The 27,033-nt window shown below is 45.2% G+C and overlaps 1 protein-coding gene across 1 annotated transcript in view; it reads left to right on the top strand.

Moving 5' to 3' along the window:
* The first annotated feature begins 9,561 nt into the window (after positions 1-9,561).
* The window catches only part of LOC142575083 (monocarboxylate transporter 12-B-like), a 180,700-nt gene continuing 163,228 nt past the window's right edge, over positions 9,562-27,033 (top strand). Inside the window, exon 1 of the mRNA XM_075684065.1 lies at positions 9,562-9,719. The gene's annotated coding sequence lies outside the window, so the exon portion shown is untranslated. The remainder of the gene's footprint in view (positions 9,720-27,033) is intronic.

The following is a 27,033-nucleotide window of genomic DNA, read 5'->3' as shown; positions in this document are numbered from 1 at the left end:
TGAATTGGCAGGCTCCATTAGTCTAATAATATTGATGCAACGTCCTGACTGACCTACTATAGCTTGACCACAAGATAAATGAATTTGGTAGACAGCGCACTTCTTGCAACTGATGCACTTATTGACATGATTTACCTTGCAAGCAGCATTCCGTTTAAAGCCTTCCTGCTACCTCTGAACTGCTGCCCCTAATTTACCCAGCTTCATCGGAGGAGAAAAAACGACTCTCACACCATACTTGGCCCCTACCCTCTTAAAACGATGTGACAACGCGTGCTCATAAGGCATGACAACAACTTTCTTCCCCGAAAAATTTTCTTTGGGCTGTTCCGAACATTTCAGTGCTTTTATAATCTTATTAGCACCAGCCACAATTACAAAATCTGGAAAACCGGCCTCTCTGCATCTCTGGGCTTGGACCATCAGGCTACTGGACATTTGATGAGTACATGATTTTTTGACAGCCATACCAATACATCCTGTTACAATTCCGATTTTAACAAGCTTAGAGTGACAAGACGTGTAGTTTACGAGAGGTTTTTCACTCCTTGGAGCGTATCGCCAGCATGCATGGCTAGACAAAAAGGTCAAATTCAGATCTAAGAACTGCAGGACGTTCCTCTGTGGGATCTCATGTGCGAAGCTCAGTCCATACCCATGCTTAGAAAAAACATTGAATAAGTCAGGCACACATTCAGCCCCCTTAGACCTAACTAAAATTAGGAAATCATTATGTATCGAACAATTCGAATATACCTTCCATTTAAGTCCTTCTCTACTTTCCTGTCAACATAACTTAGAAAAATGTTGCTAAGTATTGGGGCAATTTCGGCACCAATACACACCCCCGACTTTTGCTTGAAAATTTTATCTTGCTACAATACATAGGTATTCTCTAAATAAAAGGATAAAAGTTCCATGAAAGACCCACTCGAAATGCCACAATTATTTTGGAATGCGCACTTATCGTTTTGGTCTGAGATGCAATTCTTAACACATCGCAGATGTTGATTGTGGGGAAGAGAATAGAATAAATCGACCACATCTATGCTAAAACCAAAGCACGAAGCCGGGTTCTCCTTCAAGAGAAACTTTACAACTGCCTCCGAGTTAGGCACAACAAACGGTAAAAATGGCAAATGAAGTTAAGGATGCAGAGCGCTCTTTGCTTGAAATTTTCTTCTCGGCAAAAACACATAAGCCCAGCGTCCCTTTTCGAGCAATAGTCTCTGAACGCCGAACTTGGCAATTAGTGGTATCTTCTTACCTCAATAAGCATTTGTCAGCACTTCCCGTGGCTGAGCCGTTTGTTGTTCTCGAGGTGAACAGTGGTGGCAGCATTCGCTGCCACCACTGTTCACCTCGAGAACCATCACCGGCCAACGCCAAGCAGCGCCAAAGCATGTGTTCTAAATCGAGCAACCCCCCACACTTACTACAATACACTGAAACCCCGCAGTCCGGGTTAATTTTATTCATGATGAGCGGGTTAGGCTACGTTTGTGTCTGGAGAAGCCTTAATGTAACTGCCTGTGGCCTATTTAATTTAGAATGTGGCAGGGGGAATGCCCTGCGCCCTAAGTAATAGGGCTTGGCGATTTCGTGGTAGGTTAACAGTTGGTCCCTGTACTCAGGAGCGGGAGGTACAGCCCTTTCAAGGAGTACACGGCACACTAATACTCGTGCCTCCCTGTGCGGGGCTCCCCCCTCTGTCCCCATGTGCGCCGGGAACCAAGTAACTGTATGCGAAGGTATCCCTATATATCCCTGCCCTAATATCCCTACCCTGCAGCAGTCTGTTAGCTGGTTCCGCAACAAGTCCTCTCGAGAAGGCTTTAATCGCAGATCGCGAGTCACTAAACGCCAAAACTCTTCTTGAATCAATTAGTGCTAGAGCAATAGCCACCTGTTCGGTGACCCCCGGATCTTTATTATAAATGGAAGCGGCAATTCTAAAGTGAATCGTCGCGCTAAGTGCGGCTGCAACCAGGCAACGTGGGGCTCAGCAGACCACTTTGCAGAGAGCAACACAAGCCGCTGCTCGCTGTCGACGCCGGGCGGATGGTTCAGATCGTCCTCGTGAAAAGGACGCGATTCCCCTCTAGTGGGTATTGCCGAAAATAGAGCTCCTGCGGAGCCGCTACCACAGCTCATGAAGTGACTGTGATGCGTGCGCCGCGCGGGCACGTGATTTTTTGTTTTTGTTGTTGTTGTTGTTGTTGTTGTTACAATCATTTGGGAGCACTTAGGGATATATGGGCTCATCTTCCAGGTCTGGCACCACTTCGGAATTGACGTTAGAGAATTGCTTAAGGGTAACTGGTGATCTTGAGATTGAATGGCATTAAAACAACGCAGTCATCCGCGAAAGATCGACATTGTAAAGGAGTGTGAAACGATAGATAATTTAGGTACAGAAAAAAAACGCTGAGGTCCAAGGACAGACCCTGGCGCTATCCCTGAAAGGACTGGAGTCATTGATGATTTAGAGTCACGGATTGAAACTGTTGGCGCTGATTAGTTGAGAGTCTAGCCACCGCAGCTTGCGCTCATTTCTATAGAGATGATTTAGATTTAATACCACTTGGGAACGCGACATGCAGTCAAAGGCTTTTTCAAACTCTAGAAAGAATATGTCTACCTGGCCAGTATTACAAAGAACTGTGAACAAATGATTAGGAATAATGATTCCTTGACACTGAAAATAACGGGAAAGAGGAATGCAGCAATGCTGAAATATAGAGCACTGATGGGACACAATAAGTATGGGGTGGGGCGTGGAATATGGAAAGGAGTAATGATGCCATAACGTTCGTAAATATAATTCTCTGCTTAAAACATGATGTCTCGTTGGTGGTTGGAATCGCACCAAAGATCGCTAGACCAATTAGCTTTGGGAGCCCCAAGATAAAACAACAAATGAGGCAGTGCAGCGTGACATGTGTCGGCCTCTTTTAAACCAGAGAAGAGCAGAGCAAAATCAGTTTTTGAAGAAAGACTCAGGAACGTGGAACGAAATAAATAAACGAGCGGCTAAAGCACACCCATATCTGCACTTGAATAATATGCACACACAAGGAAATAAGATGCCAAGAAAGTAGGCAACGAAGTACAGGATAGCTTCAAGTGTAAATAGACAACTAGCTTTGCAGCCACGTCGCCTCTACTTCTCGTAATTCATTGCTCCTTTGCCAACTAATAAACACTGACCTGGTGCTTTTTTTCTTGCGCCACAAGAAACCGTCATCATCATCAGCATCATCACCAGCATCTGTGGAATGCCTTAAACCGCGTGTCTAGTGCAATATGATCTTTGAAGTTGAATAAAATAAAATTGAAAACATCTATTTGGTTACAATTACCCAGTTAGGATTTCTCCGTCCGTTCACTTAGCTATTATATTGCGTTCTCTGATGTGTTGTCAACGCTTTTCTTTTTTCTGTATTTTAGTTACACAGATTGGAAATGTTATTTATCAACAAAGGTTACGGCGCTAAGCTGACGAGGATGAAGGGCGACACAAACGACATAAACGGGCGCCCGTACATACCGTTTGTGTCTCACTTCGTCCTTGTCTGCTTAGCACCGTAAACTTTGTTTTTAAGGCATGAAACAACTAGCTCAGCAATAACTTTTGTTAAATTTTATTTATCGAGCTTTCAAGTGTCCTGAAAAATAAGTTATATGGTTGTTTACTGACTGTGAAATGGCGTCTCAAATACATGCAGTGTGTCTATTTCATCGTCATCACTCTCTGATCTACACGCATTTCCGCGTTTATTTTTTTGCTTTACGTGATTCCTACTTGTAGTGAAGGTTAGCGTCTCTTCAAGTGGACAAGTCTTCCAAATGGTGGAGCAGTCAACCAAAAAATGTGCATCACTGAGCGCTTCCATCGTGTTTTTATGCATGTGACAACTTTATGAAATATTTTGCAAATTGATGGCCTGGCTCTAGGCTGCGCCGGGTGCAGCCGAGAGTCTCTCAGTAGCTTTCCGGGCTTGCTAGATGGCCTAAAGTTGGTCTTGAAAATCTGAGCTAGTCAGAGCAGCTCTCCACCACGCCTCTAGTTCATCCGGCTGGACTGCAATTCTCCTCTGAACTATTTCGCAATCCCAGAGTATATGATCTAGGATGGCTCATTTATCGTCAGATAATTTACATTTCGCAGCAGGGTATAATTCCGCAAACATGCGGTTAAGAAAAAGCTTTAGGTCAGGTGCTCCTATCTAAATACAGGTAAAAGGAGAATTTGTTTTTCTCGGCAACCACTGCACCAAATTTCACTACGTTTGTTCCATTTAAAAGGAAAATCTAAAATCTAGTGACTTGGTTTCCAGTTTTCGATTTAGAGTGTCCATTGTTTACTAAAAGTTGGCGAAAATCGTAAATTTTCAGTTAACAAAACCATCAAGTTTACAACTCCGTAACTCAGCAATGAAAAACGATATCTCAATTCTGTGAATTGTATCTGGTAGTACATCTAAAGCGGATAAAATTTATATGTTGCACATGAATCTAGAAAAATTTGTAACACGGAAATACAGCTTTTGCAGAACCCTTGTAAACGACGTAACAAATGTACGTCAAACATAAATTGACACATCCAAATTTATTTGCTTTGAATGATCTAATGGATGCCGTTTACAGAGCCGAGATATCTGTTTTTTTTTTAATGCAGAGCTATCAATTTATAAACTTCGTGTGTCCATATTTTTTGAACTTTCAAATTTTGAGAATCCTTGCAATAAAATGCACGCCCTAAATTGAACTACCGCGTCGACCAGTCACTCGAACTTAACTTTCTCTCTCAAATGCAACAAATTTCATTAAAATCGGTGCTGGTGTTATCTGAGAAACGCGTTTTTGCATTTTACATGTATTTGAATAGGCCGCGCCGGAGTTGGGCCCGATTTAAAGCTTCCTCTTAATATGTGCCGCGTGGGCTCGTGTAGGTTCTGGCACAGAACACCTATACAAACTTAGAGAAGGGAAAGTGTACCTCCCACAGTGCAACGGAAATAAGCGTAGCCGTGGCGTCGTGAACTAAAGTATGCGACCACAGATGGCGCTGTACAACAGGAAACGGAAACGGGGTTTTGCACAGTATGGCCGCTTTACCAGTTGTTCTGTGGCTTTACTGGGCTTCTGGCTGCTGCGCCTCGATCGTGCTCCCACCAGTTTGGTTGCTGTGTGGCAAACGTAGCGCCTACATATATAAATATATGTAGCGCTGAGTCCTATGGAGTTAAGGCACACTCTGAACTGACTTTTAAGGGCATCCCGAGCGGTTTTTCGTTTATTACGCCGCCGTTACCCCGAGTTGTGCCGTCGCGCTCCAGCTGTTGCATTTCGTGTAGGGCTACTGACAGAATGCGGTTTCCAGGTGGCACGATGGCCTCGACAGGAATAAACGCACACGACACCAAAGATTGAGTAAGCCTGAAAATATTTTATTTGCATTTTACATGTACAACAAAAAGCACACGTCTACGCATCCACACAAACACGGTTACATAGTCAAGAACATAGTCAAGAAATGGCTCATTAATAAGGGTAGCACAAACGCACAAGAAAGAAGACCTAAGCTACAAAACGTACGGTCGGCTGCTAAGTATAATAATTTCCCTGTCACCGCGTGTCACTTTTATACAGCATCTTTACAGCACTACCAGGCCGGGTAGTTTGGCGGAAAGAACGCAACAGCTTAGGGCCGTCAGCTGCCTCTTCTTTACGGGTGTCATAATTATCCTAATGTCCGCATCAACGTCGTGCAAGTCCGCATACAGGTATCTGTATCTGAACCATATGTGCCAGCCTAATACATGTGTAGTGAAATTATGATAACCACTGCGTCTTATCAAACATGTATTGGTTTTGCAAATGCGCATTACAGCTGACGGAACGGCATACTGTAAGTGAAGCACAAGAGAACAAGGACAAAAGGAGGATACAACACTTGAAGAAGAAATGAAGAATTATTAGGCGTACAGCAAACAAGCGATGAAGGAGAACACAAAATGATGCATCGGGTGTTCTGTGACATCAATTTGCGTACTTACGGCGTTATGGAGATCAACGGCATAAAAACGTACCTTCAAGCGTACTCCCTCAACCTCCGCGGCATTCATTATGATGATCAACGCCTAAACAAAATGAGGCACTACTTTTTGCCAAGACCTCTTTATAGCAAGTCTATGTAATGACTCGCAGACGAAACCGGCATGCTTTTCGAAAATGTTTTACCGGAGCTCATCGATCTCCATTCCAAAGACAGGGGTGCCGTGTTTGTGGACGCGGCAGAGCATCCGCATGACAGAAAGGCATTCGCCGCTGCAGTCGTCGGGGCATCGGCCGGTGCGACGAGAACAGCGGCGAGTGTGCCGACTCGAGGGGCGCATCCAGCCGAGGAGGTGGCCAAGGGTGTGTGGTGAAGCCGCGCGTGTGTTGCGTGTGGTCGGTCTCGCGAGTGAAAGTCGGTGTGTGGTGATAAAGTGGTTTCCGGCCCACATGCGCAGTGATGTGTCGGATCGCCGAAAAGGCAAACTACAACGAGACGGCGAACGCGGCGGCGCGAGGACTAACCAACCGTGCCGCTGCTACTACGGTCGACCCGTCGTGGTGTTGGGAAAGCAAGGACAAAATGACTTCCTACAACGAAATTGTGAAATGGTACAGACTAGTGCGAAGGACTATGCCGCCACCTCATCCGGGCTTGACCCGTAAGGAGGCGGTTTTATATCGACAACTTCAAACGGGGTCGTTATTCACCGCGGTGCTGATGAGGCACGTGTGCCCAAGTGTTTATGAAAGTGATCTGTGTTGTGTGTGCCGAAAGAAAAGAGCCACCGCAGCTCACATCCTTTGGGGCTGTGCTAAGAATCCGCACGAAGCTGCAACGATAATAAGGATCCCGCAACGGCTCGAGGCCGCAACGAGGTGCTATGACCAAGATGTCCAAGCCGAGGCCGTCCAGCAGATCTCGGCGGCCCTCGAAAGGCAACGACCGAGCGAAACTGGAGGGAGGCTGCCACCTCAAAAGAGGGGCAGGCGCGGTCGACCAAAGGGAATAGTGCGGCCGCTGCCGAAGTAGAGGCGCCACACGCCGCGAAGACGTCATGGCCGCGTCACAGTAACGCCTCCCTAACAGGATAAGGCTAACCGTTCTGCAGGCATTCACAACAAAGTTTCTTCACTCACTCATACACCGCCGTAGTATTCGAACGCCAACGGCCAGGAAACACATCGATACCAATAGGCTGTCGGCTGTCGGTGGTTAATCAAGTACAAAAACCTTGACGCTATGACTAAAAAGCAGCTTCAACAATCAAATTAAAAAAAATCAACTGCCTATTTGCCTGAGGTAAAAAAACATCCTTAGACACCTCGATTGTTTATGTCAATGATTTGTGTAAAGTAAAAAATTCAGCATGTTTAGCGCCCCTAGCAGGGAAAGCACAAATTAATGTATTCGACCAAATTACAGTAGCTCCACTTGCGCGCTTACGCTGAAACGCGCCTCGATTCATTTTTCGCCCTCTGTGGCCATTTGTTTAACTTGAGAGTGTGCGGGGCCTGGTTCTGGTTTGAAGGCGCCTCCAGTCAACCACACGAGACCTGTCCAATTTCGGGCTAGGAGGTGGATATATGCACCTCGACTTTCTATGGAATTGAGTAATGTCACTGAATGAGGTGGGTCTATACCTATCTTGAATTAGGAAGGAACAGCGGCAACGAAGACGATCACAAGTGGGGAGAACGACAAAGGACAAGCGCCAATTCCTATCCTATACCTATCCTTTGGTTCCGTCTCCCGCTCGGTCAGAGCCTCCGCCCTCCCTTAATCGGGCGCGGTTAATGAGTCCTCACGCAACACGATAGTCAGACTTGTTAATGTTGGGGCTCCCGGTGGATCAGCACTGTGTATGGGCTGGGAACCAGGTGATTTCTTTGTCGTCAAATTCGTTAGATGATATGAGGTTGCTTTACTGTTCGGAATTCTTGCAGCCACCACTGATATCCGTCCTCTGGCGTAATTTCGTGTAGCCGATAGAGAGTCGCCAATAACGTATCTTTATTTCGGAGAAGCGATAGCCAGAGCGATGGCAACCTCCTCCGCAGCCTTGGATACCCTGCTTTGGTGTGTACGCTTTGTTGCTTTGCATTAATTGCTACTGCTGTAAACGCTTGGTGATTCGAACAATCCGCTGCGTTCACGAGCAGCGCGTTCCTTCATTGCCACACTTTTGAGTTGAGCTTTAGCTCTGCCCTGGCTTAATTCCGGGTGCATATTTTTGGGCAAACTTGGGATTTCAATTTCGCTCCCAATATCTCTGCCCAACGCATCCTTGGGTCATCGCTGGTTATGGTAATTTATTCATAATTTATCCACTATACTTCTGCCAGTCCGGGTGCCGGCTAGTCCTTCGAACTGAGCTATCTGCTGAGCTTAAATAAACTCTTCTATCGTGTTATGCCTGGCCAGCTGCATTAATTCCTCAGTACTGGTGCTTTCGGGCAAACCTATGGCCTGCTGAAAAGCTTTCCTTGTGATTTTATTGATTTTGTCTTTTTCTGCCCTGTACCAATTAAGGTAAGCAGCTACGTAAATGATGTGGCTTATAGCAAAAGAGTGAATGAGCCTAACAATGGTAGCCTCCTTAATTCACTGATAGTTGTGCATGATTCTCCTGATCAGCCTAATGGCGTTAGTGACCTTCGTAATGAGCTTGGCAATCACCGTTAGTTCCCTTCGACTGAACGTCGAGTCCCAGAACCCTGATTTGTTTAATGATGGGGATGGCGCCACCATTCTTTGAATGGGTATCTCCTCGTATTCTCTCTCGTTGATGTGTCCCTTGGGCGGCCTGCCCTTGAGGGTGGCTCTGTAAAGAAGAAACTCGGATTTCTCTGAGGAGCTTGCAAGCCACGTGCCTGTAAAGTACTCCTCCATTTTATCTGCGACTTCCTGTAATTTCTGTTAAATATTTCCATCATTGCCGTGCGAGATCCACATCGTAATAACATCCGCGTGTATGGAGTGATTGATTCCTTCGATGTCCTTGAGCATTTCTAACAATCCTATCATAATGAGGTTAGAGAACATGGCTGATATCACGGAGCCCTGAGGCGTACTCGAGCTGCCCATGTCCCTCACCTCAGACTTGAATTCCATTGTGAAGGTGGCCTTCCTATTCGTTAGGAAATCTCGGATGTAATTGTACAACATTTCTCCTAGGCTTAGGTCGCTGACCCGACTGAGCATGGCTGAATATGCTGCTGTGTCAAATGGAACAAAATGCGTGTGATCTCACTATAAAACTAATACTTCATGGAGCAGGTCTATTCTTTATTATTTCCGTGCACAAACAAAACGGGACGCCCTGCTAGATTTATGCACCCAACACGTTAGCAACGCGGAACCGTAAGTGACATGTATGTCTCCAACAATCTATCCTTCGGACGGCGCGATAACGAAGCTAGATAAGCAGCTCTCTTTTGGCCTCGTTCCCGTTGGACGTGCGCCAGGATGCGTACGGCAGCGGCGGCGTGCCGGCAAACGGAGGGACACTTGCACAGGCGTCGCCAGCTCACACGTGCCAGACGGCGGTCGCTCCAAGCCAGGCTGCGTTGGAAGTACTTTCTCCGTGCGGAACGAAGGCACCTTCTGCAGTGAACGAGGATCGACGCTGTCTAACACCTGGTTTCATCGTAATAGCGTAAGTACCACTGCGATATAAGCAAACGTGTCACCTTTCGGAAAATAGCCGGGGAGGTCAAATGGGAGGCTTCTTCAAGTTCCACAAAATAAAGAAATGCGATGCTACAGAATCTCTCAAATATCAGGTCCACAAGTTCTCTTGAGCTGTTGCCGGCTCAAATAATCCAAAATATTTAGTTTCGAAGTTTCCCTAGCCGGGCCAATCACTTGTGCGGAGCCGTTGCTGCTTCCAGCTGCCAGGGCTGCTGTTAATTCTATCATGGGCATTTATTCTGTGCCCCTTGGAAGACTTTAAACAGGAAGTGTGCCTAGTAGATCATCTACACGCAAAGAGCTCCGCAGTAGGTATTTCTTCACTTACACTCCAGTTATGCTATTTCTTTTATGATGTAGCGTGAACCCCTACACATTTGCACAAAAAGAAAGAACAAGTTCCATACTTCACGACAGATGATAAATCTATGCTTTAATTAACTGCCACTTGTCTTTATTTCATTCTTGAGCGTATACTGCAGCATGAGCGTGACCAGTATTATTGCAGGTGTTAAGGGTAGGGGTCATAAAATAAGCAATCCAGCACAAGCGTCGTTTGCAATACACGTTCAGATTCGTACCGAGATGCTCTGAATTATACGCATTCTAGGCGTATCAGTCACCGGTAGTAACGCAAATCCGCCATTCATTCATCCAACCGATTTCCAGGCCATTCATGCCAAGGCATCGCATGAAGGAATGGTTAGTTGGCCCAACGTCATTAGAAAAATTTGATGCGTTTCTTTTTTAATATTGCCGCGGAATGAGAGGGGTGACGTCATCTCCCTTAAGGGTTGTGAAAGGGGAGGGGGGGTCGTTTTCCAGTAAGCAACGAAGAGAAGAAAGAGATGGTTACAACTTTCATACAGAACTCGGGCTGTCGATTCCTTTGAAAACAGAACTAAGAGGCTCATTGAATAGAACGCAAAATAGTATCTGCGCACGAAGTCCGAAAATAAATATCGTCCATTGTCAAAATGCGCTGTAAGGTCATAAAATAAGGCTAGAGTTTGAGGGTGCCCTTAAGCCGCAGTTTTACCCGTAATCAGCTTATGCTCGTTATAACTCTCTCTGGTAAATTGTTCCACGTAGTGAAGGCACTAGGTAAAACAAGAGCGATCAAAGGAAGATTTCAAGCTAGGCAAACACTGCATGTTGCAATAGTTAAAGGTATGTCGACATGTACAGATTGGTGGGATAAGCTTCCTATGTAGTTGTGGGAAGTTATAGCATGGGCAGTGGAAAATGCACAGCTTTGCAATTTCTCAGCGGAACACCGATGGTACGAGTTTTAGGGATGATTTATTCGCACTCACATTTACCCCATGGCTGCAACAGGAAGAACTGAATCAGGTGGTGGGATTTTGTAATAATTCTAAAGTGTTAATTAAGCAAGCTTGTGGAGGCTCCAGATAGCTGAGGCGTATTCAAGTTTACTTCGCATGTAAATTTCGCTGGCTAGTTTTCGTGCAGCTGTAGGGCGTAGGATGAGGGTACGCCTGACGTAACAAAATGATGTAGAAGAGTCGGCCGCCAATTTTGTGGCTTGGTCTAGGCAGTTCAAGTTGGTATTGGTAATGATACCGAAAATACTATCTGATGGAATTGTGGATATGGTCACCGAGTTTAATGAGTACAGGTAATATTGTTAAGAGTACTTACGGCAGATTTGCATAAATCTGTGACTGGAGATGTTAAGTTTCATTAAAAAGTTGGAACACCAAGTTTTATTAAATGTATAGGACTTTTCCAAGCACTGCGTGGTCTGTATTGTCTGTAACGCTACAATAAAGTACGAAATGTCGTCCTTGAAAATAAGAGAGAGAGAGAGAGACCGAGGACCGGCCCCTGTACTATTCCGGAGATCAGGTTAGTTGTGGCTGAACGTCAATTTCCGACAGTGGTGTACTGGGATTGATTCGTAAGAAAACAACACATCCATGACAATGCGAGAGGGTCCAGGCAAAGGCAGGAAAGTTTATCCAAAATTCGCTGATGGAGAATACCGCCCAAAGCCTGGGGAAAGTCTACATAGATGGCATCACTTTGAAATGGTGATTCCATGTTCAGGCGAAGTTCGGTAATAAATTCCAAAAGTTGTGTGTCGCATGACTGGGCAGGCCGCAAACCATGGTAATCGTGAAAGAAGGAAGGTTGATCAATAAGCGATTCTATTTGCGAATATATTATATGCTCTAGGGGTTTACAGGCGATGCATGTTCTAAAGATGGGACGATAGTTGGAACGATCAGAGCAGTTGCGTGACTTTAGACCGGTACCACTTTGCTAGTTTTACGCTCACTGGGGAGCGAACTTAAAGTAATCCACCCCTTAGAAAAGTCAGCGCTCTTAGTGTCGGAGGCGCGAACTACGGTCGTCCGCCATTGGTTGATCAGCCCATACCTCTGTCCACACGAACCAAGCCCTCTCCGTGTCGGACAGTGCTTCGGCGTGCCAGGTTGATTTGCTGTGGTGCCAGCGCCGAGAACGCGGCCGACCATACTTTAGAACAAAATTGCCGTCATGCTATTGTATGGTTGCGTGCCTTTCTGCTCTCAGCGTGGCGTAAAGGACGGAAACAACGTGAGTACGTGTGCGTGTATGCAACTACCGCGGTCAGTCCCGGCTGCTTGGTGCACGACCCACCTCGCGCATTTGTAGCGAGCTCTCGTGACATGCGCTCACCTCAAGGATAGAAATATGGCCCTGCTGATTTTTAATTTTAGGTAGAAGGCGCGGAAAAAGACGAGAAATAGATACATGTAGCGACACGCACACACACAGCTTTGTGTCGGAGTATCTCTGCAGCGATTTGAGCCTCTCCTTCTTTTTTTTTTCTTTTTGAGGAGGGGCGCCTTTGCCTAAATAGGCTGACCGTTTCGACACTAGATACTTCGGCGTTTGGCCTAGCCTGGGCACTGTGTGTATACGAGTTCAAAGTGGGGTTCACAAAGCGGCTGACGTGCCTGACATTATTATTTGACACGGTGAAGTATTGTTGACGAGGCTGACGAGAGAGGCTGTATTAGTGAAACACTGGTGCTTCGGGCAGGGCGCGTTGTGAACAGTGACTCAAGCATGGTGTCATGCTAGTGTATATTGATTATCGGTGTTTTACCGACACTGGTCGCCGTCCCCGTGTGTGTGTGAGTGAGCATTAGTTGCGTGTAACACGCTGCAGGCCGTAAAGCGCGGTATTCTGCTACTCGTAACGTCCTGCGTTTTATTCCCTCGTAAATGATTTCGCGCATTTTGCAACAAACAAAGCAACATTTGACAGTCAGCATAATATTTAACTTGTCGACAGTGGTCAGATCATATCAAGTCTCTGCAGCAACTCATTTCTGCGATGGCGAAGTGCGCATGAAGCAATAGATCTTTTTTCTTCTGGACAAACCAGGGAAGCAAATTGAGAAGTATCTTGTTGAACAATGCGCATTAGAAAATGTGCCCATGCTGTGAAGCTTGAATGAAAACTATGCAGTGATAACCACGAAACCTTCCTTAAAATCTCAAATAAAACAGAGGTTTTGCATGTTGCGTCTGTATAGTAAGTATTTGTAACTGCATATTTACAACAGCATAACGAAATTGAAAATATGAGCTCTGTTGTCGGAAATCGCTTAACAATAGTCGTTTCCTAAGTGCTCAAGCTCCTACATTAGTAGAGAATAACGGTAAGGACAGCTTTTTTTTTTACAGCCATCTGTACTTTACGCAGATTTGTCAGTATAAGTTTTTGTAGCACTGCAGAAGTTGGAAATAATGAGAATTTTTTGAACTTTTTACAGAATTTGTCACTGTAACCTACTCATATTTGCCGGATTGTTTTTTACCTATGCCTAAGGGATCCTCATTTGAAGAGCAAATGGCTAGTAGCCATACAAAGAGATGGAGGAAATCTATTCTCTGTAAGCAACCACGCGAAGGTGTGCTCTAGACATTTCATCGATAAAGAATTGTTTTCTAACTATGCATGTGGTATGAAGCACCTGAAAAACAGTGCTGCACCAAACAGATTTGCTTTTCCTCCATCGACGCATCCGAGACCACGAAAAATGCCATCAAAGGCGCGTCATGCTCAGATCTCTGCGCCACAGCCAAATATGGATACAGACATGCCTAAACAGACAGCTGTCAACACGCCCGTGGTACAGCATAACAGAGCATAACACCTGATGCAGGTGTCAACGTCGCACCCAAAGACACTTGTGGTGCTGCTGAGATGGACATTTCTTCAGACTGGCAGCCAAGCTCTTGCGGCTTACATTTTCCAGGGTGGAGAGAAACCAGGGCACATGAAGAAGCAATCAAAAACCTTCAGGAACTACTTCCACAAACAACTCAAGAACTAAAGGCAACAAAATAGAAATTGCAAGGCACTGAAATGGAGCTTCAGCTAGCTGAAGGTAAAACAGACAAGTTGCATTTTGCCATGCTAAATGTTAGCCGGGATACGGATCTCTTAAGATAAAACGCAAAGAAACTGGAGAAGAAAATTGGCAGGCATTTTTCAATTGATCGCTTCAAGCACAGCAATGACGACATGTTATTTTACACTGGCCTCCCAAAATACGCGATGTTTCAAAGTGTCCTGAAGTTTCTGAACTCTGGCCAAGACGGAGAAATAAAGGTCTCATGCACAAAGCAGCAAGAACAAAACCCCAGCAGGGCAGGCAGGCCAAGGAGCCTTACCGTGAAGAACGAGTTTTTTTCCTCGTAGCTTTGCGCTGAGGTCTCCTTGAAGAAGACCTCGCAAATGGGCTCTGCATATCAATTGCAACTGTATCAGCAATTCGCATTATTTGAATAAGTTCTGCTTTCATTAAAATAACCTAGATTCCACTGTGCATGTCCAAGGAGGAGATGCAGGAGGTAACGCCATTTGCATCCCACCGCAATTACTCGTCAACATGTGTAATAATTGATGCAACAGAAATCAAAGGCCAAACAGCAAGCTCTCTGGCATTGTAGTCTGCAACATTTTCATCATACAAGTCTGCATATACATTTAAAGGACTAATCGGTATTTCACCGCATGGTTCAGTCACCTTTGTGTCTCATCTTTTACCAGGTTCCAACTCTAAAATAAGTGTATTCAGCAAATAGGTTTCTTGAACCCTGCTGTTGACGAGGGATACGTTGTCATGGCTAACAAGGGCTTTGGAATCAAATAAATGCTGAATGAGATTATTGTTTAACATAGACCAGACTAACTGGCCTGCTTTTTTGAGACTTGAGCAGTTGAGTGGGGAAATAAACTCTAAAATCAAATTAGCAAAAGAAAGAGTTTTCTTTCACTTGAACCATGCATCGCAAATAATCAAAAAAAATTGTGAAATTTAGTAAAGGCAAATAATACAGATGAGATCGGTATCCCACCGATAACAGATGAAGGTAGCATTCTCATCAGTGATGAAGACAAGGCAACCTGCTTTAACCAATATTTCGCCTCTGTTTGTTTTTCGAACTCGGCACCAAAGCTTACCCCAGTTAACGTGGGTGCCATTTCTGAGGTCAGGCCTGGCATGGACAATCAATAGGTCTGGTCTTCTTAATCTTCTTCGGAAGCTAAAACATAAATCTGCTGCTAAACCTGACAGAATACCGAACTTTGTCCTTAAATCTTGTTCAGGCACCATATTTGATTATTTATCGGAACTGTTCACAATATCTCTGGGCACTTCGGTACTCCCCCAAGAATGGAAAATAGGAAATGTAGTGCCTATACATAAGCGAGGATTGAAGGACAGCGTTTCGAACTACAGGCCAATTTCTTTAATTAGCGTTCCTTTTAAGACGCTTGAACGCGTAATTTACGCTGTTATTTGTTCCCATCGTGATAATAATAATTTGGCGAGTATCATCATGGGCTTAGATCAGGGAGGCCTTGTGTTACACAGCTAATTGAATTTTCTGAAGACATATTTAGCTCATTCGATAATGCTGTTCAAACTGTCTACTTTCATCTTGATTTTCAGAAGGCATTTGACAAAGTTTGTCACGCTCTTCTCGTTTATAATCTGTCCGCTTTCGATTTACCTCAAAATATTCTTCTAAGGCTGCAAAATTATCTAACTGACCATTCACAGAAAGTAATCATAAATGGAGCTGAATCTACTATCACTCCTGTGTGATCCGGAGTACCACAGGGCTCTGTTTTAGGGCCTGCTATTTTTTTTAATTGATAATAATGATATTGGTTCTTGAATAACATAAAAAATCAGGCTGTACGCTGGTGTCTGTGTTCAATACAGGGAAATTAAAAATGATTCAGACCGATTAGCTTTACAGTCAGATCTCCATAGTATATCCCGTTGGTGTAAAAACTAGCTTATGCCTCTAAATGATTCCAAGTGGTGCTATATCCGTTTCACCAGAAAGCGTAAGGCCATGCAATCAAGTTATCACATTAATTGTCATACCCTCGCCACAGTTAACGAAGCTAATTACCTAGGAGTTACCTTTTCTTTAGATTTGTCATGGAATCATCACGTTCAATTTAAAACTGAGAAGGTGGGTCACGTTCTTAACTTTATTAAAAGAAATTTCAAGTATGCTCCACAAAACGTTATCGAAACACTATGTGTAACCAATGTCCGGCCTATCCATGAATATGCAGGCGTTGTGTGGGACCGCCATTCGCAGTATCTCATTGATAGTTTAGAAACTATCGAGAACCGCGCCGTTCGCTTTGTAACTAGTTGTAACCAATTTCCCATCAGCATCTCAGATATTAAACGTCGAATCAACTGGGTGGACCTTTCCTTGCACCGTGAACGATTTCGCCTCGTGTTTTTGTGGGACGTAGTGTGCAATGAAATACCAGTAGATACTTACAGGCACCGAGTTACTGTCTGAGCGACGAAATCACACCTTAAAGAATACAGAAAATTTTGCCCGCGCGGCTGTTTATAAGAACTCCTTTTTTTCCGCGCACTATCAGTGAGCGGAACCGGCTGCGTCCTGACATTGTTGAAACTGCTGCTGATCGTTCAAGGTTTTCCGATATGCTTACTCAGTACGTGTGGCTTGTTCTTTTTTTGTGTCCAGTCATTGATGTTGCTTGTGTTTACTTATTACTTTGGTACAATGAAGTGTTTCTCTATCTTGCCACACCTTTTCTGCTGTGCCCATCAGGACGCTGTATTTTATGCCTGTATTTATTCAATTTACTACTTTGGCACTGTCAAGTGTTCCATTATTTTCCTTCGTCCCCCCTACTGTAATGCCACCAGGGCGATATGGACGCATTTGAATAAACAAATAAATAAATAAATAAATAAATAAATAAATAAATATTGAGCTAAACACTGAATATTTTTATCACGGGTGCAGTTCACTGACTGTGAGGACAGGAGACTGAAATTACCTCAGTATGTATACATGTTGAGCGCCGTATACAATGCACCTTCCAAATATTTCACAAACTAATTCTCCTCTGCATGGGACTCCCCATCAATGAAATGTGTGTGTGTTGACTGCTCAGAAATTTTCACCCTCCCTTAATCAGGCCGCCTGGTGACCTGCAACATAAGATATTCTGCATGAAAAATACAGTGGGCCCTTTTATTATAACTCACATGTTGACAAACATTTTTATTCACATTTCAAACATTTGTTATGTCGTCCGGCAATAACTATTTTGGTGCATGGTCCCTTTGTTCATGCTGTTAAGAAAACTTGCAGACGTGGGTTAAGGTAACTGGACAGGCCAGGACGATGGACTTGCATTACATGGCATGGCGAAGATTGTGGAATATCGGCAATTTAAGAAAATTGATTGTTCGATAGACGATTGAAATAGTTTTTCATTTGTTGCATAGAACAAAACATGGGCACGCGCCAACCCTGAGACTCAATTACATGTTTATTTATTTATTCCTAATACCTTACAGGCTTACTGAAGGGCATTGAGTCAGGGGGATTACAGTTTGTACAGAAAAGAAAAAATGCAGCATCAAAAACAAAAAAGAGAAAAGAGATGATAGAAAAGAGACCGAAATATTCACAAAACAAAGGTTATACAAATAGGACAGTGGAACATGGTATACAGTATTACCAAAGAGCGCATTCAGGTTATCACGAAAAGTTTCGGGGTTATAGACATAGATGCGATGTGGCCCGGAAGACTTCCAATGTGCAATAACGAGTGGCAGTGATGATGAATTAAATGCCTACGTTTTACCATGTATGCGCAGGAAACTGAGCGTGTTGTAAAGCCGCCATGACGTGCGCAAATGCGCATGAATTCGCAGGCCGTGAGATATGTATTGGTATAAATTTACCTGTGAAATAGACAAATGAGAGCTATCGCGCGGCTAGTTTCTAATGACTGAAGTGAAATTTCTTTCTTATTTCAGGTAATGCTGGAAAAACAGTCACACTTTCGCGAGACGAATCTGGCTTCTCTAATCTGAACAGCTTCCACCATGCTGATAAGGTACTCCTGATATGGTGACCATGTGGACGAAGCAAATTCTAGTTGCGGACGAACGTAGGCTAAATATGCCAATTTCCGTATATTAGAAGGTGTGTTACGCAAGTTTCTACGCAGGTAATCGAGGGACTTAGAAGCTTTAGAACACATTCATTCAAACACTAATTCATTGCTGCGCACTGGAGGAGCACGCACACGTTCTTGCCGCGCTCCCCGATTCCGCCAACGTACGGCCGCTTCTTGCGCTGACATGTCATGACGGGTTCAAAGGACAAGTTCGATTCCAGCTCCCAGGCGTTCTTCGGAGGACAACGATTTCTCCGATGCTGTGGGCCTTCTGGCCGCCGCTTCCACTGCCAGTGCTTGGACATCGTTCACGAAGAGTACGAACTATATACGTCCATGGTATCAAGCACGTACAAGCGTTCCCAGTGTGTATTTTTTGCCTCACTGTGTGAATGTGCGTTTGTTGCAAGGCTACTCATCCTATCTGGTGACGTTGAACTTAATCCGGGACCCGCAACTGACGCGCAGTACAGAGAACTTCTTGCAGCCATTTCTGCCCTTTCAGCAAAAATAGATTCATGACACAAAGAGGTAATGAGTGGTCTCTCCGAATTAAAGGAAAAGCAAGCTCAATTAACTAATCAAGTGTCCGATTTAACCACTAGATTAACGACAGTTGAATCACTTGAGCTTAACCCATCGTCAGCTGACATACCTGCAATTGTAGCTCACGCCGTTAAAACTGAAAATGCCTCCCTCCTGACACGTCTCGATGATCTAGAAGATCGCTCCCGCCGGGATAGCTTAATATTTTATGGTATTTCTGACACTCCGTCAGAAACATGGGCGCAGTCCGAAAAATTGGTGTGTGAATTTTTATCTCATCATCTTAAGTTTGAGGTCCCCGAGAATATGGTATGTAGAGCCCACCGACTTGGCTCGTATACTGCTAATAAGACTCGCCCGATTATAATGAAATTTTCTTGCTCAAAACTAAAGGATAAAATTCTGGCACTAAAATCTAATCCGAAATCCATCGGGGTATCTGTGGGCGAAGATTTCTGCCGAGCAACGCGCCAGTCTAGGAAAAAGCTGCTTGATTTTGCTAAGGCATCAGGACAGACATACTCAATACGGCTAAATAAGTTATTTTTGAACAAGAAGTGCTACGTTTACTGTTCTACCACTGACAATGTATGCGAAGTCAACGTGCCACGTGCAGCACGCTCTTCTGTTCGGTCGCGTCAAGCTATCGAAGGAAATGGTTCGACATAGCTAGCACATGCGCAATCTAATAACACCATATCTGTTTTTTTCACTAACGTGCGAAGTCTACTAAATAAACGTGCTGCGGTGTCCTCACTGATTGATTCATGCGCTGCTGACATAGTATGTCTCACTGAAACATGGCTCTCTGCTCGGATAAAAAATAGTGAAATTTTTGATTGTGAAAAACTGTATTCATGTTATCGCTGCGATCGTGGTGTGCGATCAGGTGGAGGTGTCTTGATTGCAGTTACTGAAACGCTCACTTCAAGCTCAGTTTCCATAGAAACACCACTTGAACTTGTTTGCGTGCGCGTTGTACTGGACAACAGAGATGTTATATTTTGCACATGCTATCCCCCTCCTACTGCTTCGACATCATTTTGCGATGACCTTCACGACGCATTGAACAAATTAGTTGTCAGATACCCTAATGCTCCCCTTTTTCTTCTTGGTGACTTCAACTTTCCCGATATCATTTGGTGTAACGACACGGCAACGTCCCAGTCTTCTCAGAGTACCCAGTTTATAAACACTTGTTTGGATTTCCACTTTACCCAGCTTGTACTGAAACCAACGCGCGTGTCTGCCTCTTCATCTAACATACTAGATCTGACTCTCACTACGAACCCTGACACAGTTTCCCCAATTATTTGCATAAAAGGTTTAAGTGATCACCTTGCACTCACTTTTCATATCAACACACGGGCTCCTGTTAAGAAAACTACTAAGGTGATCCGCGATTACAGCAAAGCCGACTTGGCTTCCATTACCGCTGAAATAGAAAATTTCGCAGCTTCTTACATCGCTAATTGCGATCAGCGCTGTGTTGAAGAAAACTGGTGCATTTTCAAAAATAAATTGTTGTCATTAATTGAACGTTTCGTACCGCAAAGAACAGTCGCTTGCAAGCCACGGTCCCCTTGGTTCAACCCCTTTTTGAAGCGACTACGTAACAAAAAAAAAAGCGGTTGTTTCGTCGCGCAAAAGCTTCATGCAGTGACGTTGCTTGGTCCGCTTACTACCTCACTGAAAGTGACTACAACACTGCCGCCGCTAGTGCGAAACAGCATTTTATTCTGTTACCCTTCCGTCCATCTTGCAAACTAATCCTCGTAAATTCTGAACCATAGTTAACGGTACTGCAAGCAAAATAATCCAATTAACATACCCAAATAATCAACCTGTTGCTCCTGAAGAATGCTGTAATGTATTTAATGATGTGTTCTCTTCACATGTTACCACAATGCCACGTGGATTACCGCTTGTATCCAATTCTGGTTTTTCGCCCATGGATCCAATCTCTATTGACTGGGTTGGTGTTAGCTGCCTAATTAACAATCAAAAAACGTCCTCCTCTGCCGGCCCAGACTGCCTGAACTCAAAAATTTTGAAGTGTACTAATGTATTTTCTGCTGTTATTTTGTCGCACATTTTCACTCAGTCATTACAGCAGTCTGTTCTTCCACACGACTGGTGCGTGGGAAAGGTGATTCCAGTTCATAAATCAGGTAACACACACTTACCCAGCAATTACAGGCCTATCTCACTAACAAGCATTTCATGTAAAATTCTTGAGCATATTGTAGCGAAGTGACGCAGCCGTGAGATATCATACGCATCAACTCACCAGGGAGACGGAAGATGAATGGGGATGAGCTCTGGCAGGGGCAAGTCCAAATCCGCAGGTACGACGACGAGAGTAGCATTTGAACAACTAGATTTATTCTCCTGGTATTTACCTTAAGTTTAAACTGTACAAAATATCTACAAGCAAAACGATGTCATACCCGTCGTCGTCGGCCTGCCTGACCGGCCTGGTCTCCCCTGGTGAAGATGCGCCGTCTGCTGCTGTCTACTTGCTCACCCTAAACTACCCCAAACTATTCCTTAAATAAGTTTCCCCAGCATCCAAGAGACACTTTTCTCCACCAATGGGCTACTTCGTTACTCCGACCAATCAGGCAAGCCGACATCATCCAATAAGCGGCAGAGTTCAAGGGGTCAAGAAATGGTCGCGTCAACACTCCATACACAAAAGCACTCTGACCATAACTAATTGGCCTTTGACAGCCGAGCGTGAGAAGACGACGCGACATGTGCAGGTGTGACGTCAGGTGCGGCGGGGGCGGCGGCCGCGCGGCAGCACTGTCCGCGGCGCCGTCGAGGTCATTTGTGTACAAAGGTTTGCCCCGCGTCAAGGACCCCACAAAATTCCCCGAAAGACAGCAAAGAAGGCCGCGTTACATTGTCTTCGCGACAATATAATATATTCACATTTGGCTGAGTTTTTACAATCACACTCCTTTTTCAACCCCTGTCAACATGGTTTCCGTAAGTTCTTTTCCTGTGAAACACAGCTCTTAACATTTACTAACGATCTCTTTGCAATTTCTGATCTAGGTACCGACATTGACTGCGTATTTCTTGATTTTGCCAAAGCCTTTGACTCTGTGACCCATGATTTACTTCTGCTTAAGCTGTCTCAACCTAACTTGGACGCTAATGTACTCGAGTGGATAAAAAACTTTCTTTCTAACAGAACGCAGTTTGTAAACACTATTAACTGTAATTCTCGGTTTTCTAACGTACCAGCAGGTGTTCCTCAAGGGTCAGTCCTGGGTCCACTTCTCTTTCTAATCTATATTAACGATCTTCCGAACTGGGTTCTTTCCTCTTCCATAAAGCTTTTCGCGGATGACTGTGTTCTTTACCGTAAAATTACTAACCCTTCAGATTCCCAAGAGCTGCAGGACGACTTTAACCGCGTAATTGAGTGGTGTTCTAATTGGTGCATGCAACTAAATTCAAATAAATGCAAGGCCATGCGTATATCTCGTAACACTACCACACACACCTACTTTATTAATGGTGCACCTGTGACGTCAGTTAGCTCTTACAAGTATCTCGGCCTTCACATATCAAATAACCTTTCTTGGCACTCGCATATTGACTATGTTACTAAAAACGCTAATAGCATGCTTGGTTACTTACGCCGTAATTTTAGCTCTGCCCCTTCTTCCCTGAAGCTAGCTCTTTATAAAACTTTAGTTCGCTCCAAATTGGAGGATGCTTCAGCCATTTGGGATCCGACTCAGTCTTCAATAGTTTCTACTCTTGAAAGTATTCAAAACCGCAGTGCACGCTTTTTATTATCTAATTATTCTCGCTATGCAAGTATTTCTTCAATGAAACGAACTCTTAACTTACCTGATCTTTCGTCACGCCGCAAATCTTCCCGTCTCTCCCTTCTTCACAAAGTTTTTCACTTGAACCCCCTTTTAAAAGATACCCTTCTTGCCCCTCCGTCTTATATTTCTGCCCGCACTGACCACAGCCTTAAAATCAAGGTGCCATTGTGCCGTACTAACCGGTACAGTGACTCATTCATCCCCAGTACAAGCACGGACTGGAATCGCCTTCCCGCCTCAATCGCACTCATCACCGACCCTACTAACTTCAAGACCGCCGTTCAGAATGCCTTTTGTTAGTATTTTTTGTTAATACTTTTTTGTTTGTATTTTTTACTGCATTACTTCTGGTTTTGACTCCACTCCTTTCTGTAACGCCTCCGGGCCTTGAAAGTACGTGAAATAAATAAATAAATAAATGTACTAGACGCAACGGGTGCGACAATATAGGGCTCACAATGCCACCTGCAAGTGCCTCGCGGGACCAAGACGTCACCGTCTGTGATGGAACCTGCGGCCAACTTCGTGTCGTTGTACAGGCCCTGTGCGACAAAATCTCGTCACTTACAAGTGTGGTTCTTGAACTGAAAAAGGGCAACTACAGCCTTCGCTTGCAATTGGCCCGGAACACAGAGCTATTGCGCAAATGTGCGCAGCAGCAGGAATGTGACGGAAACGAGTGCCCTCCTTCGGCGCCTTCATCGACGTACCATTGATAACAAGTCTACGTGTCCTATCCACAGATTTCGCGTCGGTCCGTGAACAACAGCCCAGCGTCAAATCGGTCCGGTGGGTGGGTAATCGCGGGAAGGAAATGTGCGGCTAGGCCTATAACCTATTCAGTTCCGTCCTAAGACGAAGACGATGCAGTCGCTGGGAGCAACTACTTCCAGCACGCTGGTTTCAGTGCCGGGAAGGCACTCGCTTTTCATGTCGTGCTTGGCCCCTTCGACAACTTGCGAAGAAATCTCTACTACGCTGGAAAATTTTGTTCATGTTATTACTATATCATCGAGCAGTGTTCAAGAGACGGGCCGCGGCGAGAACGAATAGAAGTTGGTCGCAGCTCTTAGCGCGAGCGAGGGTCGGCCTGGCTGTCTGGCTCCAGTGTAAATGACCTGTAAATAACCTCTTTCGTCTGTGTCTTTTCACACGTAACATTCTGGTGGAGGTTAGCGATACCGTCCTTGCCACGGAACTGCGAAGTGGTCGACACATCGAGCTTGTCACCATGCCTCCCGGTGACGAGCCTGCCTCTGCAACGGCTTCGGCTTGACCGATTGCTCCAATGATCACGGTTGCCCCACATCGCGACGCTCATGTGTTCTTGACCAGGAGGGACAGGACGTTGACGAATGGATCAAAATGTATGAACACGCCAGTGCTAATAACGCTAATAACAGGTGGGACCCAACGATTATACTCGCCAATGTCATCTTTTATCTCGGTGGCACCCTACGTGTATGGCACCAAACCCAGTTGGGACAGTTTCGAAGAAAATCTACGGGAACGGTTCGGCGACCCCTTTGTGCGCAAGGTTGCGCGAGAAGGGCTCTTGCGTCTCGTGTTCAGTCATCTACAAAGCCGTACGTTTCATACATCCTCGGCGTCTTGTCTCTATGCCGCAAAGCTAACGATAATATGTCCGAAGCAGATAAAGTGGCACATGTGCTAAAAGGCATCGCCGATGACGCTTTCATTTTGCTTATTTTCGGCAACGTCTCGACTATCGACGCCATCATAAAGGAATGCCGTCGCCTTGAACAAGCTAAGAGTCACCGTATCACACATCATCATCATCATCATCAGCCTGGTTACGCCCACTGCAGGGCAAAGGCCTCTCTCATACTTCTCCAACAACCCCGGTCATGTACTAATTGTGGCCATGCCATGCCTGCAAACTTCTTAATCTCATCCGCCCACCTAACTTTCTGCCGCCCCCTGCTACGCTTCCCTTCCCTTGGGATCCAGTCCGTAACCCTTAATGACCATCGGTTATCTTCCCTCCTCATTACATGTCCTGCCCATGCCCATTTCTTTTTCTTGATTTCAACTAAGATGTCATTAACTCGCGTTTGTTCCCTCACCCAATCTGCTCTTTTCTTATCCCTTAACGTTACACCTATCATTCTTCTTTTCATAGCTCGTTGCGTCGTCCTCAATTTGAGGAGAACCATTTTCGTAAGCCTCCAGGTTTCTGCCCCGTAGGTGAGTACTGGTAAGACACAGCTATTATATACTTTTCTCTTGAGGGATAATGGCAACCTGCTGTTCATGATCTGAGAATGCCTGCCAAACGCACCCCAGTCCATTCTTATTCTTCTGATTATTTCCGTCTCATGATCAGGATCCGCCGTCACTACCTGCCCTAAGTAGATGTATTCCCTTACGACTTCCAGTGCCTCGCTGCCTATTGTAAATTGCTGTTCTCTTCCGAGACTGTTAAGCATTACTTTAGTTTTCTGCAGATTAATTTTTAGACCCACTCTTCTGTTTTGCCTCTCCAGGTCAGTGAGCATGCATTGCAATTGGTCCCCTGAGTTACTAAGCAAGGCAATATCATCAGCGAATCGCAAGTTACTGAGGTATTCTCCATTAACTTTTATCCCCAATTCTTCCCAATCCGGGTCTCTGAATACCTCCTGTAAACACGCTGTGAATAGCATTGGAGATATCGTATCTGCCTGCCTGACGCCTTTCTTCATTGGGATTTTGTTGCTTGCTTTATGGAGGACTACGGTGGCTGTGGAGCCGCTATAGATATCTTTCAGTATTTTTACATACGGCTCATCTACACCGATTCCGTAATGCCTCTATGACTGCTGAGGTTTCAACAGAATCAAACGCTTTCTCGTAATCAATGAAAGCTATATATAAGGGTTGGTTATATTCCGCACATTTCTCTATCACCTGATTGATAGTGTGAATATGATCTATTGTTGAGTAGCCTTTACGGAATCCTGCCTGGTGCTTTGCTTGACAGAAGTCTAAGGTGTTCCTGATTCTATTTGCGATTACCTTAGTAAATAGTTTGTAGGCAACGGACAGTAAGCTGATCGGTCTATAATTTTTCAAGTCTTTGGCATCCCCTTTCTTATGGATTAGGATTATGTTAGCGTTCTTCCAAGATTCCGGTACGCTCGAGGTCATGAGGCATTGCGTATACAGGGTGGCCAGTTTCTCTAGAACAATCTGTCCACCATCCTTCAACAAATCTGTTGTTACCTGATCCTCCCCAGCTGCCTTCCCCCTTTGCATATCTCCCAAGGCTTTCTTTACTTCTTCCGGCGTTACCTTTGCGATTTCGAATTCCGCTGGACTAATTTCTCTTCCATTATCGTCGAGGGTGCCACTGATACTGTATAAATCTCTATAGAAATCCTCAGCCACTTGAACTATCTCATCCATATCACGCAGCTAAGCAACACTGCAGCTACACCGACATGTGAGGGTCGACCTCGTCAGACCACCACCTGTGACGACGTCTACCCTATTGTTCGCCGCGAACTAGAGACCACCTGTCCGCCAGCTGTCACCGCGACGCCTCCCGATCCGCCAGAAACCCCCATTTTGAGGATTCAGGCCTTCGTCAGACAATAATTTCAGAACATGGGTCTCTCAACTCCGTGTATTCCACGTCTCAACCCAGCGTTCCCAGTTCTCTAGCAGCCCTCCTCGTCTCCGACAGTCCTTTTCTGCCACATCTCGTCGCAACTCATCCGAATGGTGTACCCCTGATGACAGACCGATCTGTTTCCACTGCTGTCGCATCGGCCACGTCACTCGTCACTGCCGCAACCGATGACCACCACATACTTGGATATATGCTGCCGCTTATTCCAGCACCTTTGGACCTTCTGTTCCCTATACCACCCGCGATGAACGTACTGCCGCTGATGCTCCAGCTCCGAACCTTCGCTACAGCCGCTCGCCCTCACCTAGACGCCATCAGTCTCGTTCACCGAAACCCCGTGGCTTCCATTCGCCGCCTATCGCCTCCCGGATCCAGCCATAAAACTAGGCATGGCAGCTTCTGGAGGTGAAGCTGCGTTGTAGACCCTGCCCTCAACTCAAATCCTCTGCTCACGTTACCTACCAACCAAAACCTTCTTGACGTTGACGGCTGCCCTGCCACTGCACTCATCGATACAGGAGCACAATTTCCTATAATGAGTGCTGCCTTCCGACAACGACTGAACAAGCTCTTCACTCCAGCGTCGGCACGCATCGCCCACGTTGCGGATGGCGGTACTGTGCCTATCATCGGCATTTGTACGGCACTTGTCAGCATCGCCGGCCGCCACACTCCTGTCCTCTGCACTGTAATTGCTCATTGACCCCACGACCTCATTCTCGGCCTTGATTTTCTCTCCGCG

This window comes from Dermacentor variabilis, chromosome 3 (assembly GCF_050947875.1).
Source record: "Dermacentor variabilis isolate Ectoservices chromosome 3, ASM5094787v1, whole genome shotgun sequence".
Taxonomy (NCBI): Eukaryota; Metazoa; Arthropoda; class Arachnida; order Ixodida; family Ixodidae; genus Dermacentor; species Dermacentor variabilis.
This window is presented reverse-complemented; position numbering and strand designations above follow the sequence as displayed.